Source organism: Anabrus simplex, chromosome 2, assembly GCF_040414725.1.
Source record: "Anabrus simplex isolate iqAnaSimp1 chromosome 2, ASM4041472v1, whole genome shotgun sequence".
NCBI lineage: Eukaryota > Metazoa > Arthropoda > Insecta > Orthoptera > Tettigoniidae > Anabrus > Anabrus simplex.
The window spans coordinates 993,080,665-993,098,475 of NC_090266.1; the positions used below are offsets into that span (position 1 = coordinate 993,080,665).

The window sequence follows — 17,811 nt, forward strand, 5'->3', positions numbered from 1 at the left end:
TCTTATGGCGACGATGAGGCTGGAAAGGGCTAGGAGTGGGAAGGAAGCGGCCATGGCCTTAATTAAGGTACAGCCACAGCATTTGCCTGGTGTGAAAATGGGAGAACACGGGAAACCTTATTCATTCGTCGATAACTGAAGATAGTAACTCATACCAAAGTGATCTAGTATGATATTGTCGCCCCAACTTCACTTGCTTGTATTAGACCTACAAGTGAGCCAGAAGAAACAGGCCATATCTTCCAGAACTGGACCCGAGCGAATCGAATGGTGGAAAATGAATGTGCACAAGAATGAACTGAAAGCTGCATGGACCAATTTCACAGTGAGGCCAAATTAAACTGTGGAAGATCGATGGAAAGATTCTCACAACTAGATACACCAGGCAGAATCCAAAATTTTCATCGATAAGCAAACATAGTGGTGGTATGAAGAAGTACAGCATGAAGTCAGTTAGGAAAAGCTAGCCTTCAAGACCTAGTGGAGCACACACATCTGAGCGGGCCTTCAGCGTTACCGCTCACTGAAACAGTCTGCTAAGAGAGCAGTAGTCGTTGCAAAAGATCGCCGCTGCCGAGACTCGTAGAGTCAGCTGGATGAGCTAGGGGAAGTAACCAATATCTACCGCGTCGCCCATTCCAGTAATCGTTCATCTCAGTACAAAGGCCATGCCAAGCATATCAAGGGACATGGCAAATCATTCTACGGAGGCCACTAGCCATCCTTGAACGATAGTCAAAATTACAATGCTGGCGCCTGCAACAAGGAATTTCCCAACCCCACAAATCTGAGTCCTGAGTCCATTCCTGAACCTGAGCCATTAATTACGCCAGATGAGGTGCCGAAAGCCATTAAGAAAATGAAGAATATGAAGGCCTCTGGCCCCGATGATATATCGGCTGAAATTTTTAAGATACTTGGTGAGGCTGGAGTGGAGTTCCTTGGCCTATTTTCAACCAGGTCATATATGAGAACAAGCTTCCCCATGTGTGGACAACCGGCATGACCATACCAATTAGGAAAGGCAAGGGAGATGTCTGCGACTATAACAAGTAACAGCCGATACGACTTTTATGCCATACTCTAAAGATATTCGATCTATTGTTGGACAGTAGTATTGTTACCATATCTTCAAACCAATGTCGTATTGTTAATGGATGTGGTACCACAGATGCAAGCAATGCCACGCGAGTGATGATGGAAAGCACAGAGAAGAATAGAAGAAGTTGCATTTGGCATTTTTGGATCTGGAAAAGGCTTTTAATAAGTTCCACATCAACTCATCTGACGTGCCCTCCGTTACCACGGAGTACGATAGTGTTTGTGAAATGGGTCCAATTACTCTACCAAGTCACCAGCGTGGTGCGATGTACAACCGGAATCTCACCACCTTTGAATAACACAGTCGGCATCCACCAAGTTTCAGCACTATTCATCCTCTGTATGGATACGTTGACTGCTGACGTACAGGTATAATCTTCCTGTTCTTTGATATGTGCGGATGATGTGATGCTCTTGTAGCAGACCCACTTCTCATTCGGTCACCAGACGCAGAATTGGAATGGAAGACTGGCTCAAAATGGACTAAGGCTCAACGTCCAAAAGCCGTGTATCTGGAACGTGGCCTCCAAACCGATGGCAGCATCAGCATTGACAACCACGACTTGAAGAATACCATGCAGTCAAAATACCTTGGGTCACTGGTAACACCTGACAGTGACGCCGCAAACGATGTCAAGTCAATGATAAATGGTTCAAATGGAGGCAAGTTACCGGCATTTTCCGTGACAAGCACATTCCCGAATATCTCAAGACGAAAGAACCGTATATAAGAGAGTAGTGCGACCTGAAGCTCTCTACTGAAGTTTTGAAAAATTCGTCAAAGGGCATTTTTTCATCTTTCCTGAGGTACTGTATAGCATGATAATGGTGTTTGATGGCAAGAAGGTCCCATGTACTTCAACGCTAGGTGGATTTGGCTTATCACAATAAGATACGCCTATTGTTTTGGTATTAATTTCCTAATTTTGAAGTAACATTCATAAATGTGTATGAATGTGAGGTTGCACTTTTAAATTAAACTTTCCCCTACACCTTTGATGCACCGATGTTGGCCATCTCTTTTTAAAATCATGTTTGATTTGCTCTGAATATAGCATAATCGAATAACTATTCATAACTGGCTTTGCTTGCTTACGTAATTCTTCAGTTATTCTTTGAAGGCCACATTTGCTGCAACCTCTGGATGTCCCACAAGGAGGACAATTTTTTGATCGTAGACTGCCTTTTTAAATTGCCTTAAACGTCTATTTAACCATATGTGCATCAAACTCTAGGGCAATGCATTGAATGTCACGATCTCTAAAACTAGATGCTTTGAAACCATTCCTATGTCGTCGTTTAATTTCCCTGATGTTTTCGAATAGCTTTTGAGTTTCTTCTAATTATGCTCTCCGTCCATATAGCTGTCGTTCGTCAGTCAATCAGGTGAAATTATGTTTAAAAGAAAATCATGATCTGTGATTGAATTTCATATTGTCATGTTATGGATACTCCCGGTAGAACCCAGTAGAGAATTCCTTATGCCCTTCCACCAGGTGATATCACTTTCTACTTCCGCTTTGTACTAGTATATGAACTTCATCAGGTTTCTTCTGATCTTTCTGTATCTGATTCAGTGCTGGTTTGAATAGCTGACTCGAAACCAAAGTTAATTTCTGCACCAATCCCGAAATGTTCGTCACTGCCTTCGATATATACATCAAAGTTTTTTCTATTTATTCCCGTTCTTTCGGTATGCTGCATGTTTCCTGACATGATTACGTCCTGTTCACATTCTTCTGTTTCTTTTTATATCCCGTGTCTTTAAATTATTACACTAGTAATACTGATGTGTTTAACAAATTCATCATCACAAACGAACTGTTGCAAATACACATAGCACGCGCCGCACAATACTGAATGAATGACGCTTACAGTACTAGAATGCCTTTGCTGGCAGGACCGAGTGTTTACAGTGCACTACGTCTTCTGGTATAGACTAGAGCAATTTTGTTACTTTCATAGATCTGTCTCTGTCTTATCCTTGGCTTTGACAATATGAAATTGACTGAGGTATGAGTGATGCTAGTAATGCGAAATCCTTATGCAGCCAGTCCCTGCTGTGAATGGTGGGAAAATGTTGCTCATAGGGTCGGATGATGCATTTCAGTGGGCTTGGCAGACTGGTATGTAATAGCAACTCTGGCTCTGCGAGGAAAGCAACGGGATACTACCTCACTCCTCATTTCCCTAGTACACCTCTTCAGTGATGCCTAGGCCATCTATGACAGCTGATGGCAGAGCTGTTGAGGATCCCACCAGCGGAAGCGCTGACGGACTGAACATACATACATACATACATATAGTACTAGACATCGGCTGCTCCAATGCACTCTGTTGTCAATCCCGTTACTTCTAAGGTGATACTGCAGTATTTCTTTTGTATTTTTACTGCTGAATATAAATATCCTGAAATCATATATATATATTGCACCCATAATGCGAATAGCCCAATGAATAAATTAATTAATTGATCAGTATTTAATATGTGAAACTGCACACAGATATTCAGTGGAGATATTTCCCAGATTTTGCAAGAAAGATACATTCTATAGACCGGGCATAGAACTTGCTTAAAATCACGTTCCGCTAAGAATCGAAAATCATAAAAGCCTGAAATAAAATCTAATGGGCCGCCGAGTAACATTCCTGTTGGAACTTTCTCACGAGAAAGCGGATGTTGGGAACAATAGCAACCGCACCCAGAAGAAGGACGGAGAAAGGAGATGACAGTAAGAGATAGAATGACACCTTACACCCCTTGAGAAAGTGGTTTAGCCCTTGTTGTATGACATCATGAGGGCCGTAGGCCAATCACAAAATTGGACATTTTAACCTACCCGCCGAAGTAAAAATATTAGTTCGTCGTTTTCGATACTGAGAAGTGAGTTAAAGAAGAAATACGGTGCTCTCGTCTTTATACAATTAAGAAGATATTTTTTGAGGATGTAAGTACTAAATTATACCATAATTAATTGGTTATCAGCGACTAAGTCATAGGAATGTGTAACATGGGTTCGTCGTCAGGAAGAAGCTGCATGGCGGTAAGCCGTCAAAACCCCACCAGGGTAAATAACGCCAGTGGGGCTTGTCAATTAATTTGAAAGTGAACGATCGATTTTTATAATTTTTTCAACAGTGAAACCGCACTAATTTTTGAATTCACAGGAAATAATTAAGTGATTAATTAAGCTATGGACGCTAATAGAATCAACGTGAGACAACAATATCATCTTCAAAATTTTGTGCGAGGGCGTGTTGTCTGAATCATACAAAATAAGCAGTGGATGCTGAGCAACCGTCTGTTGTTATTGAACTGTCAAGGAGAGTGTTTTGAATAGTCAGTGTGCTTGAATCGTCAATGTTGCTTGGTCACCATGTTACACTTAGTCTTTTGAATAGTCTACGGCACTTAGTTGAACTTTGCAATGTTGTGTTAGCAAACGGTGAAACATTGATATTTACATCTTACTGTACAAACTTGGACTCAGATATGATGTAGTTTTCAACGGGATTTGGCCGTCAAGTAATGTCAGTCGCTTCGCAGCAAGATTAAAATCTTAAGGGAAGTCAGGTGGAAATTAACGAACTGATAATGCTGAACTTAGCGGGGAGTGCATCGTAAGTAAAGCCGCCACAATAATTCAGCGATCGCTAATATCTCATAAAGACAGTAGCAGTTTGAAGAGAAAACGTATAAGGTGAGTTAACACCGATTTGTATGAGATAACAAGGTTAGTTGACCGTTAGCATCAGGTAACGGGAGGCCCATTGTCAAGGACACATTCATAGTTTCAACGGAGACAGGTAGTGACCAATCAGCTTTGTTTACAAACAATTTACGAGGGCGAGGAAGCTGAAACAGAAATCAGGTGTCTGACCAGCTGATAGAGAATACATGTCGAGTAACGTAATTATTTCATTCCGAATACTAACATGGATCATAATTTAAGCCTATTAAATTGTTTTATTTGTATAAGTTGTATCATAGTATAAGCCTGAATAACTGGTCTGGGAAGCTTTATGCGTGTGCTCCGTGAAATTAGAATGTATCCCAATCGCGTGTGATACGTATTTCATAACGTAATTATGAGATCCATCATGGAGTAAACCATCGTGAAGCGGGGACTGGCAGAATGCAGTTAATAGTCAACAAATAAAGTCAAGGAAACGTTGAATTTATCATCTTTGTAAATTAGTATGACGTTGAACAACGCGTTGTCCGTGCAGGTTATATGAAAATAGTTTAATTATAGTGTTGATTTCACGAACTTATTAATAATAATAATGATACAATTTTGTAATAATAATCATATTCCATGGGAGAGATTGGAGCACTCAGATTTTAATATTGGGATGACATTCCTGTCAGGCGGCATGGCCTGGTTTAGTGATTATGCTTAACTATTGGACACTAGTGTATATTTAGATCCAACATAAATGCCATTTCGATCGGAGGAGAGTTACCACATTAATAATAATAAATATAATAAGTATAATAATGATAATAATAATAATAATGAGAAGTAATAATCGTCAGTTTGAATTTGTTAAATCATACACGTCTTTATAATCAGCGTGTGCTTGATGAATAATTGGTCACAGTGATAATTTAAGTACAAAATAATCAACAATCGACTTAAGATAATAATAATACATTTATTTATTTGGAATGTATATGAATTCAGCTGAGGTAGCGTATAATCGTCAGATAATAATGCATATTACGGTATCGTTGAAAAATTATAGGAATAATAATAAAAAACCGATATTAGAAGTTAAATGATTAGATTCGTCATTGTTATGCAAATGAGAGTTGGAAAGCCAAAAATCAATCGTGTATGGAATAATGTTGAAAATTAAAGTAATAATTGATGTGAAAATGATCAAAAGGTCCAAATAAAGGACAAAAAAGATGATCACGAACATAAAAGGGTATCCCTAAATATAAATGAGAAGTGAAATAGAAGTATAGAGTCTAAAATGGCCATATCGCGACGTATAAATGAAATTAGTCTTTAAGGCAAAGAAGACGATATACGAATAATGATGTTTATAGCTCAATGAAGTGGAGCTCAAGTCTACGTTGATAAATATGAGAGAAAGGAGGTGTTGAATACGATAGAAATTAGCAGGGATGATAAGATAATAGATGCAAGAATGTGCTCATAGATATTATAGAGAAGAAAAATGGATCGATAAAGATACGAAGCCTCTGAGCAAGATAGCAATGAGATATGAGTTATTTGTTGTTATGAAACGGTTTCATTTCCGAGATTGAATTTTGTAATATGATAAGAGTGAAATAATAATGATTTATTGGAGTGATTACCGTTAATAGAACCTCAGCATCTGTATGAATATAACGATAAAATTATAACCGCGTGAGGCTACCTTATAACTGTGATCTAATCTGTGTTTGATTTATCGTAGTAACTTGGGTTTATTTAAAAGTAATAATTTAATTAATTGACCTTGATTAACTTAACGTCGTGTAGGAGGTACGTGAATATTAAATCATGTTATTGCAATTCAATGTAGGTGTAATTCCGGGTTATTGTGTTTTGTTATGTTTTGATGAACACTAAGTTGTCAGTGTTGTGTAGATTTTGTAAATATAATTTCAAGGTCATTTCGATAGCACATATGCTAATAATAATTAAGAAAGAAGAACCCAGTGGACACCGTCAATAAACTACAACATTTATCATTACAATAAGGAAAGGAACCGAAAATAAACAAATAGAGGTCACAGGAGAATATGGTAAGTTAAACTCAAGTCATGTCAGTGAACCGACCTTGATAAGTGAACCAGTGTAAAATAATGCCGAAAAATATAGTTAAAGAGTGCGTAACCTGCCACCAGTGTAATTAACGCAATGTGTTGCACATTAAATAGGGTTCTTGAAGGTAACAAGCGGTGATAACTTAATGTGTTTAGGAAGGCGAGTTCACTTGACCAATGGCAGAACAAATGTATTTTTGATAAGAAGAATTTGTCCAGTAACTATCACAGTGTATACGTTTATATTTTATTATGGCTGATAAATTAGTCTGTAACGGTTCATTGTATTAAGAGTAAAGACTGCCATGATAGGCAACTTTCAGTTACTTGAAAATATGGTGTGTTAATAATAATAAGAAGAACAACAGAAATAATGGTTCATTTGATAAGAGTGTGTGTGTTCAGGGCGAAAATTTGATTTAACATGTTTATCAGTATAAACATTTCATTCATTTGACCATGTTGGGGTCAGAATTTAAGGGTGTCAGGTACACTAACTGTTGAGTTATTTTATCAACATTTTCTCGTTTTACGTAAATTAATTCATTAAAATTTACTTGATGTTCAATCATTTATAAACGCAGTTTGATGGCTAGATCTTCTGGTATATAATTCTAGCCTAGTTTCGGTACATTGTTATTTTATTCTATTTACATTTGCCTCTTTTGAACGATAAGAAAGTTAGTCCATTTTTATTTTATTTCAGACAATTCTATAATTGTGCTTAATTTCATTTTTTGTTAATGAACTTTATTCATTTGATTTAAATCATTCTTGTGTAACGTTATTTGGTAGCTAGCTTGACCCGTAGTTATCTATTTCTATCCCTCATCAGCCCCCGTACGAGGAAACAACGGACGGTCCAACCTGAAGTAAGAATCTACGTGTGTGGTGAGTATTTTTCCTTTCAGCAGCCGAGGCAAGAGTCTACAAGAAGATCACCGCCACACATTCCTTTAAAAGGGCACAGTATACAGTATACAGTATACAGAGTGAAGCGAAATTCGCGCACACGGGTGTCACAGCGTGACTCCTCGCATGCCAGCAATAAAAAGATGTCTCTCACAAAGGTTCGTCCTGCGGGTATATCTGGGAGAAAAAAGATGTTGAAGAGAGGCAATCTAGCAACACTGTAACCACATGAAGGGTAACTACCTCTGTCAGCACATTTTTGTCGTGCTGTACATTTGGTGCAGTGGATAGAGTTTTGGGTTAGCATTCAGGAGGTCGAGGGGTCGATCCTGGGTTGAGGCGTATGTTTTTCATTTCGTAAATGTAGTCCAGTCCGCCTCTGTGGTGTAGTGGTTAGCGTGATTAGCTGCCACCCCCGGAGGTCCGGTTTCGATTCGCGGTTCTGCCACGAAATTTGAAAAGTGGTACGAGGGCTGGAACGGGGTCAACTCAGCCTCGGGAGGTTAACTGAGTAGAGGTGGGTTCGATTCCCACCTCAGCCATCCTACAAGTGGTTTTCGTGGTTTCCCGCTTCTCCTCCAGGCAAATGCCGGGATGGTACCTAACTTAAGGCCATTGTCGCTTCCTTCCCTCTTCCTTGCCTGTCCCATCCAATCTTCCCATCCCTCCACAAGGCCCCTGTTCAGCATAGCAGGTGAGGCCGCCTGGGCGAGGTACTGGTCATTCTCCCCAGTTGTATCCCCGACCCAAAGGCTGAATCTCCCGGACACTGCCCTTGAGGCGGTAGAGGTGGGATCCCTCGCTGAGTCAGAGGGAAAAACCGACCCTGGAGGGTAAACAGATTACGGACGAACGAAATGCAGTCCAGGTGGTATGGGATCTGGCATCTTAATCATCAACAGCGATTGCAGCCGGTCCTCTAGAAACCATTTGCACTTTACATACTACGATCCTAGAAATGCACGAACATTCGTTTTCATTGGTCACCTTTGAAAGACGCAATTTCCACCTCGTGGGCGTGAATTTATTCGAACCACTTCATCTACTAGACGCGTTACAACGTGTTCAGCGTTACTAAATGTTGTAAATGTAGGATACATGTGACCTAAGAAACGGTGTCTTACTGTATTGCAGTATTGGAAATTAGCAAACAAAATGCGCCTCAACACAGGATCGAACCTTCGCCCTCCTGCATGCTAACACAAAACTCTATCCACCGCTCCAACTGCACTGCACGACTAGTATGTGCTGACAGAGGTAGTTACCCTACATGTGGTTACAGTGTTGCCAGATTGCCACTCTTCAACGTTCTTTCTCTGCCGGATATATTCGCAGGACGAACTTTTGTGAGAGACATTTTTTTATTGCTGGCATGTGAGGAGTCGCGCTGCGACGCCCGAGTGCGCGAATTTTGCTTCACCCTGTATATATATTGGTTTACTTGTAAGTTTCATATTTCCTTACTCACGTGCTCCTGTAAAATAAGTACTTGCCATCACGTCCTAGAGGGAAATCTCGCATTTGAGTTCCAGTGAATTTCAAATGCAGGACATCACAGCAAGATGTTTTGTCAATCAGGACTCAAAATATCAGTCTATGTAAACGACGATCTTGTTTTCATTTCTTTCGGAATAGAGCAGCAAGAAGTATTGTTAAATTATATTTTTACAAACCTGAAATGAGAGATTGGATTCCAAAATTGTGAAAGATATTTGGTTTTTTATGAAGAATAAAACTGTGCATTGAATGCGCCACTGTACATGGATTGGAAGCCATTGACTAGTCGAACCTCAGCTCAAAAGTAACTTACTGAAAAGAAAGTCACGGTCTAAGTAAAGATTTGAACACCACCATTCCTTTTGTATGAACGCCTATATAACAATGGGCAATTTCAATTTTGTACTGTTCTCATAAAAACCGGGTGAGTTCGCCGTGAGTTTAGGAACGCGCAGCTGTGGGCTTGCATCTGGGAGACAGTGGGTTCGAACCCCTGAAGGTGGTATTCCGTGGTTTCCCATTTTCACACCAGGGAAGTACTGGGATGTACCTTAATTAAGGCCACGGCCACTTCCTTCCCACTCCTAACCCTTTCCTATCTCATCATCGTCATAAGACCTATCTGTGTCGGTGTGACGTATAGCAAATTTTAATATTCTGATGAAAGCGCTTTACAAGTTGCAATGACTCCGCTTATAAAAGCAACGTCAAATAGCTTATCAAGAATTATATCTTCTTCGCATTTCAGGAAGTGTAATTGTAGACATTCTAAATAGCGCTTTCACCACAAACATACAGCTATAATTTTAGCGTTATGGAACTGTGCTCTTACAACTGGTTACGCACACAGTACTTAAAACGAATCTACTTTATTGCACCTGTCCAGGGCTCCAGTGCATAATGAATTATACTAGTTCACAAACGCGTTGGCTGAATTGAATATCTTAGATCAGACCTTCGGAAAACAACCCGGCATCGAAGTCCCATTACCCCTACTTCGTAGTATCCACGACTAAACTCGAGAGCAAATAGGCATAAAAATGGGCATTATATGAAATGTCTATAATTAGGGGAATCTATATGCAAGAGGAATACGACTTCACTGGTAAGTGAGAAGAATGGTGTTCCATACTTTTAAATACGATCTTTAATGAACTGAGGCAACACATAATAAAATTTATACGAGAAGAAATAACATAAAATTGATATACAGAAAAATATATATTAGATTTAAGGTTGGTGATTAGAATATCCTTCAGTCTATGTCTGAGTTGCATTTTGCACTTAATAACCTTACGATATCGAAGAGGCGTCCCTGCTCTGATTAATTAACACTCGCTAACACTCATTATATAATTACACACTGATTAATGAACAAGTACACATAATAGAAAGGCACATCTTGTAAGTATTGATTATTCCTAAATCATGGTTTCATATTTCTCAAATTTATAGTTCATGATCTTATGATATCATTGTGATTGAAGCGTTAAATAAAGCAATAATAAGCACATTTCCGAGATGCGTGAAATTCATATCACAACATTAGCCTATCAAACCCTATCTGAATATATTAATAAATTATTAAACTGTCGCATAACGCTTGTTTCACCAGGATATTAACACATTGGAGACCGAGCCCGAGTGTGTGTCGGGGTGGGGTAACAGCGCAGACTGACCGCGCCGGAGGCTAACTCGGGCCCTCGCATTTGTTATATTGTCAACATAGCCACGACGAGAATCGGGCGGAAACTATACCTACCAATTAAAAAAAAAGAAAGATTTATAACAGCTATACGTGCGTTCGTGTCCTCTGTCATTGTTTTCTTGAACTTATAGCAGCTTATTTTTGATCGAGTTCGCTTCTACACTCCATGCTTCCAGCTGTTCAAAGCGCGCGCTTTCGGAGTTTTGATTACATTGTGCGAAGTGTTTAGACTGCGTTTTGTTTCTGCTATCATGATTGGATCACTGAATGAAAGTGGAATTATAGAGATTTTTGATGACAGTGGTTCAGAAGAAGAGGTAGATGATTCAGATCTAGACCCTGATTTCGAACCTCATGTTAGTGATGAAGGTATTCTATCATGTTCCACCCAGGTGTGATTTTGCACTTTGTAGTTTATTTAGCTAATGTTTCATGATCTTCATATGACTGGAGATTCATTTAGAACGAAGTGACGCAAGCGATGATAATTCAAAGGCAGGGACTGATTCACATTCGCCGAGTAAGTTTGGTGATTTGGATGCACTTGCAAAGCCTGTTCAGATAAAGGAAAAGCGGAAAATGGGAAAGTAACGAGAAAAGTGACATGCTGGTGGTATCCAATGTGTTATGTAGCACTTTGTATCCCTGAATGATTCAAAATATTCCACTCTCAAGATCATTACATGTAAGACTTTTTGTCAGACTTTTTTGTTGTTACAAAAGGCATACCGTTGGAAAATATGTAATGTGAAAAGTATTCAATAGATCTTAATGCAATCTTTTAATCTGTAGTATAGACACTTTTAATTTTTTGATAATATATACGTAATACAATTGCAACCTACATACTATTTTCTACAATTTTTAAAAACCTTCAGAATATGGCGGTCTGCCTGCCCATATGCCACCTTAAGACACGGTCTCCAATGTGTTAATAAAACTATTCGACAAGACAAATTCCAAACAACGTTGTTTCCTGCGGGACAACACATTCGTCAAACCAACAGAACACAATATACAACATGAATAAATGCAATCATTTGAAAATGAGACACTAGGAATACTACATTCTACACATATAAAAGCGTAGAGAAAGTAGAATCAATCCATGACCACTGACAGTGACCATAGTCATCACTCCCGCATGGTATCGAACCCACGCTCCTCAGAATCCGGGGTGCATTTCCTGAAATTCCCTATCTTGATTTAAATAAAAAAGTTGGGAGGAACTCTTTCATCTCGTGAAATGTTGATTCTACACGACGGTAGTAATATTTGATTTTGCATGTGAATTCTTCATCTTAGTGAGGCAGAAAGAACAGCCCGCCCAGTGTCCCAAGCAGGTAAGGCGAGACTTCCTCAGTCGTCTCTTCGTTCAGACAAGAGGCCATAAATCTCTCGTGGTGCTCCCAGCTGGTGGCCACATTCATTATCATCCCCCGAACTTAACGGCAGTCTCCATGATTGTAATAATAATAATAATAATAATAATAATAATAATAATAATAATAATAATAATAATAATAATAATTATTATTATTATTATTATTCTCACAGAAGAATATCTTCCTTTTTCAATCATCCGGCTCCTATCAGTTTGAATATCACAATCTGGCTTTATTCAGCCTCATTACTACTCTCCCTGATGCGGTATAATACTTCGCACTTAACATGTAATCATTTGGGAGACTCGCATCCTATTCACAATTTAGCCTTCCGGACAATGACCTGCGAGTTGGCTTCCGCTCTCATTCCGATATCTCAAACACATGCATATTTATATAGAAGACTATCCTTCGGGAATTTAAATGAACTCTAACATTCGCGTCCTAAATCATTCATGGTTCGCACCCCACTGTCGTGTCTCTGTCATCTTGATCAGCAGTCTTAAAACTATAGATTGGAGGAATTTTCTACATTACGTGTGAAGTATAAAATGAATAATTTATGAGTTTTCTGACGACTCATATTAACTTACAAATTGATGGTGGCTGGAAACAATCTAATGAACACTAACCCATTTTCATTACGATACTTCACACATACCAATTCTGGGATGTTATGACTATATCATGCATTAATTTTCCCGGGGTCAAATAAAATGACTGGTTCCCCAACCATAGAAGAAAAATTCCCTGTAAAATAATAAACTCTGACACTACAATCCCTTTGAAACAGCTTACTATAATTTATTTACATGCATACAATTATCTATTTACAGTTAAGGGGTGATATAACTCTCAGGTCAAAAATTGGAAATGTACTATTCGCTTCAGCATTGTGATCAGTCGTCATCAGGCGGGCACACCCATAGTAGCTTAAGCTGCCATCATGATATCTTCAGTAGAGTGGAATCCTGGATTCGACTTCTTCTGGGTCACGTTCATGCTGTCTGGATCTTCACCTGGCGTCGGATGGTCTAGAAGTTCTCGGACGCACTGGGATGGGACACAGGCAAACAGCTTGTAGATTTCTCTTGGATCTGACGATCTCGCTCGTTCATATATGCAAATGAGGAAATTATTCTGTTACAGCTATGCTAACTTTATGCCACACACTATAACTCGTTGTGACTAGAATCACTCACAGACTCGAGTGTACTAGCCCTGTAACGATATTGTCTTGTAGCTCGTTACCTACTTTCTTTCATTTGCATATCACAATTATCACAATCAGCTACGTACTGAAACATCGCACGTTCACCTGCACACACTTTCTGGCTACACAAAGTATCAATTTAATTTTAAGCTGTGCGTGTTAATGGAATTTTATTCGCCTAATTCACGGCACTTACTACACGTAGGACATGTTACTCACTGTGTTCTTATGGTAATCAGCAGACGCTGCCCCTTCTGTAATTTCGCACATAAGCCGCTATTCCTTCACATCAAGCTTACTTCCCAAATCGGCTATCGTGATGTTACAAGTTATCCTACGGCACTTAACTTTATTTGTCTAACCCAAGTACTGCGTTAAGTACGTAGCAATCCGTACTTAATAAAACCTCACCGACTGCCACACGGTTCAATATAGGCGAATATCACTCGTTTTACTGAGCCCATATGGTTTCACAGTGACATTAAAATCTCACAATGAGTGAATAATTCATAGCTTCGTAACACTTGAATACAGAGGTCAATAATTAACACCGTGCTTTACAGATCCTTGGGTACAAGGTATCTTCACACCGCACAATATAATGAATACACTGCACTAAGTCTGCACCGAATAAAGGCTGCGTATAAGACTGAATAAAACTGAGCAACAACTGCATAAAGACTGAGTAAAGACTGAAAAAATCTCCTAACTTTTATAAAAGATCTAGCTTGGCGCTGGTAGAAGGGGCAAGCCTCGCCTACTTCTCGAACATCGGTCCGCTAATACTTGCTTATCAACGTCGGTTGAGGTATCAAATGAAAGCTCAAATATTATTCGTTCCACTGATCAAATTTCATTCTGAACGCGTGCTAGGTTTAAACGCAATCTCTAAAGCATCATCAGGCAAGTTTCTGTTGGGGACGCCAAGCTGTGGTAAGTCCTGGATTTCTGTATTACTGTCAGACCCCAGACATCTGGTTGCAATTTGCTGTACCCTTATACAATGCGTACTTAGTGAACTATTAATTATGTAGGACACTTTTCTGTCATAAATCAGTATAAAATTCCCAGTTTCACATTAGTCCTTATTCATAAATATCCGTCTCGTATTTCAAATTTATTTTATTATTATTATTATTAATTACAACTGCACGCTGTAGGCTTGTATCAGTGGATTTGCTCGGAAACTCACAGAGAGTTATTCTTTCACGCGTTGACACGACGGGATAAGCACCTCCCTTTGAGCTAAATCTCCGATGACGAGCAGCGTGCCTCCTGCCTTCTCTCTCTCTCAGAAAGAGAGGGTTTTTCAAGTAGTCGCTGGCGCAAACCCTCGTTTCGCTAAGTGCTTGTAATGAGAACCTAGTCCTGCCAACCAGCAGAGAGCCACTCGTGCCCCGTATTGGGCAAAACATCCTGGTTGTGGCACTATTTATAATAGAACGGCGCGGAAAACGCCATATTTTATTCACAGGGTATTACGACATGCTCCTGACGGTGTCATGAACGGTTTCAGTATGTGCTGTGATTATTTCTCCATGGCTAAATGGTTAGAGTGCTGGCCTTTGGTCACAGGGGTCCCGAGTTAGATTCCCGGCAGGGTCGGAAATTTTAACCATAAATGGTTAATTTCGCTGGCACGGGGGCTGGGTGTATGGGTCGTCTTCATCATAATTTCATCCTCATCACGGCGGGCAGGTCCCCTACGGGTGTAAAATCAAAAGACCTGCATCTGGCAAGCGAACTTGTCCTCGGACACTCCCGGCACTAAAAGCCGTACGCCATTCCATTTTCCAACACGCAGCCTATACGGCCTTTGTAATGTACAAAACATTTCTTTAGAATTTTTCCTGGTTGCACAACATGAAACTAACTAGTTGCTTTAAGTCGCCCCGACAGAGAAAGGTCTTATGTTGACGATGGGAGATGAAAGCGATAGCAAATTTTGTTTACCTCCGCCTACAGGACTCATCCAGTCACTGAGTTGTCATTGAGCTCATCTGGTACAACAGGCGTTAGACTCAATCATCTCGAGTGTTTACGTATGTGAAATATATTTGATAACCAGTGTTGTTGTGTATATGTAATAATTCGTTCACAATTTTTATATATTCGTTCCACTGATCAAATTTCATTCTGAAAAATAACTCTCTGTGAGTTTCCTAGCAAATCCACTGATACAAGCCTACAGCGTGCAGTTGTAATTAATAATAATAATAAAAGAAATTTGAAATACGAGACGGATATTTATGAATAAGGACTAATTTGAAACTGGGAATTTTATACTGATTTATGACAGAAAAGTGTCCTACATAATTAATAGTTCACTAAGTACGCACTGTATAAGGGTGCAGCAAATTGCGACCAGATGTCTGGGATCTGACAGTAATACAGAAATCCAGGACTTACCACAGCTTGGCGTCCCCAACAGAAACTTGCCTGATGATGCTTTAGAGATTGCGATTAAACCTACCACTTGTTTGACAATGACAATATTTGACAATGGATGTCTATTTAGGTTATATCGTCACATCATTGTTAGCCCAACACAGTTCAACAAAACCTTCGTGTTTTGTATCTAAGTGTGAGGTAATCAACGATTTTCTTCGGATGGTCTTGTAACGAAACAGGGAAATCAAGAAACTGTGTGACAAATGTACTGGAGAATAACGATGGGAAAACAAATTCAGTCGAAGTTTAGAGGTAGAGGAGTCACAGAAACTTCAGCACGTGTGGTAACCGAACTACCAGCTTTTTTCTGAGGCATGTGAAGATCGATGTTGTAACACTGTAAAAAGTTTTTAAAAGAAATTGTGGGTCGTTGGTGCCGAAAACACTTTCGTCATTAGAGATGACTGAAGAGCAAAATATTTCATGAACGATAATGCATGCCAGGATCTTGGAATAGGTATCGAAGACATTACAGCTATCTCTCACATTTCCATCAGTTATGGCCATTACAGTAGGTAGTAAACAATGAACATTTCTTAAGCAGAGTTGGGCAAAGTATGACCAAACGAAAACATTTTCGAATAGTAAATAAACCTTAATCCTTAATAAAGAATATAAGTCCAATGAGAGGATTATGGAAGGTCGAAAATTTCAAGGCAATAATAATTTTGTGAAGGTTCAGTGATGTAGTTATAACTAATCATTTATTTATAAAAGACAATTTAGATATGTACCAGTTTTACCTAGTAGACGTGTTGAGATAGCGGTCATGAATTTAACCAAAGCTTTGTTTCATGATCTGCTACGAAGTTTCCAGAAATAATTTGAACCGATATAGGAGATTTAATTCGATGAAAAGTGCCTTAAATGAAATACGGTGTATCGAACTTCAGAATCTGGAGTATGAAAGTAAAGTTAACCACCCAAGACGTAGTGGAGAATATGTGAATGAATACTCGGATGTTCTATACTGTATAAAAATGTAAATTCTGCATATGTTTTCGAGAAGTTATAAAGCTGAATATCTATACAAGGCAAACCCGTAATTGGTTTCAAACTTATTTCGCTTAGACACTTAAGAGGTATACAGATGTGATGAGTGATGGACGTCACCGATCAAACTATTTCCCTACACACCCCAACTACCTAATATTGTGCGAAGTCATAAATTCACTGCAAGAACTGGTGTAGAGATCTGCCCAATATGTGAACGAGGCAAAATATTGTGACCAGCTCTATGTGAGATGAATGACGTATGGACAACGGAAGGGAACATTTAAAGGGTAAGCAGCTGTTTCTCCTGACTCAAGTTGAAGGTAGCAGCTATAATGACCTTTTTGAAGCTTGCATGGGCCATATATTTAAGAGATGATGAGGTCAGAGCATTTTGAAGCTGACATTCTTCGTAGATGCTGGTGGTCTGCTACGGTACCTAATGATGACCTTAAGGAAAACGATATACAAATCTCGATGTTGACGTGGCGTGAATGTACAACGTCCCTTGTGGAACGAAGGCTATTGTGGCATAAGCCACAAGTGGCTTACATAATTATATCAGGGTATTCGTCCGCAGTGTAGCCATAATATCAGCCTATTTCAGCACAATTCCATCGGGTTTGCCAATATCGTGACGATTCCCTGATTGAATATAATGAGCTCTCCTGATCGAATATATAAACAATTCTCTTCTGTTATGTTGACGATCTGTTATACATGGGTCACTCTCTTGTAGAAAAGTTGGGAACATGATCATTGCAGA

At 39.3% G+C, this 17,811-nt stretch overlaps 1 protein-coding gene across 2 annotated transcripts in view; it reads right to left on the reverse strand.

Annotated features, from left to right (window-relative positions):
• LOC136863237 (fibronectin type III domain-containing protein 5) overlaps window positions 1–17,811 on the reverse strand; it is an 862,231-nt gene that overhangs the window by 214,409 nt on the left and 630,011 nt on the right. The gene's annotated exons all lie outside the window — the stretch shown is intronic.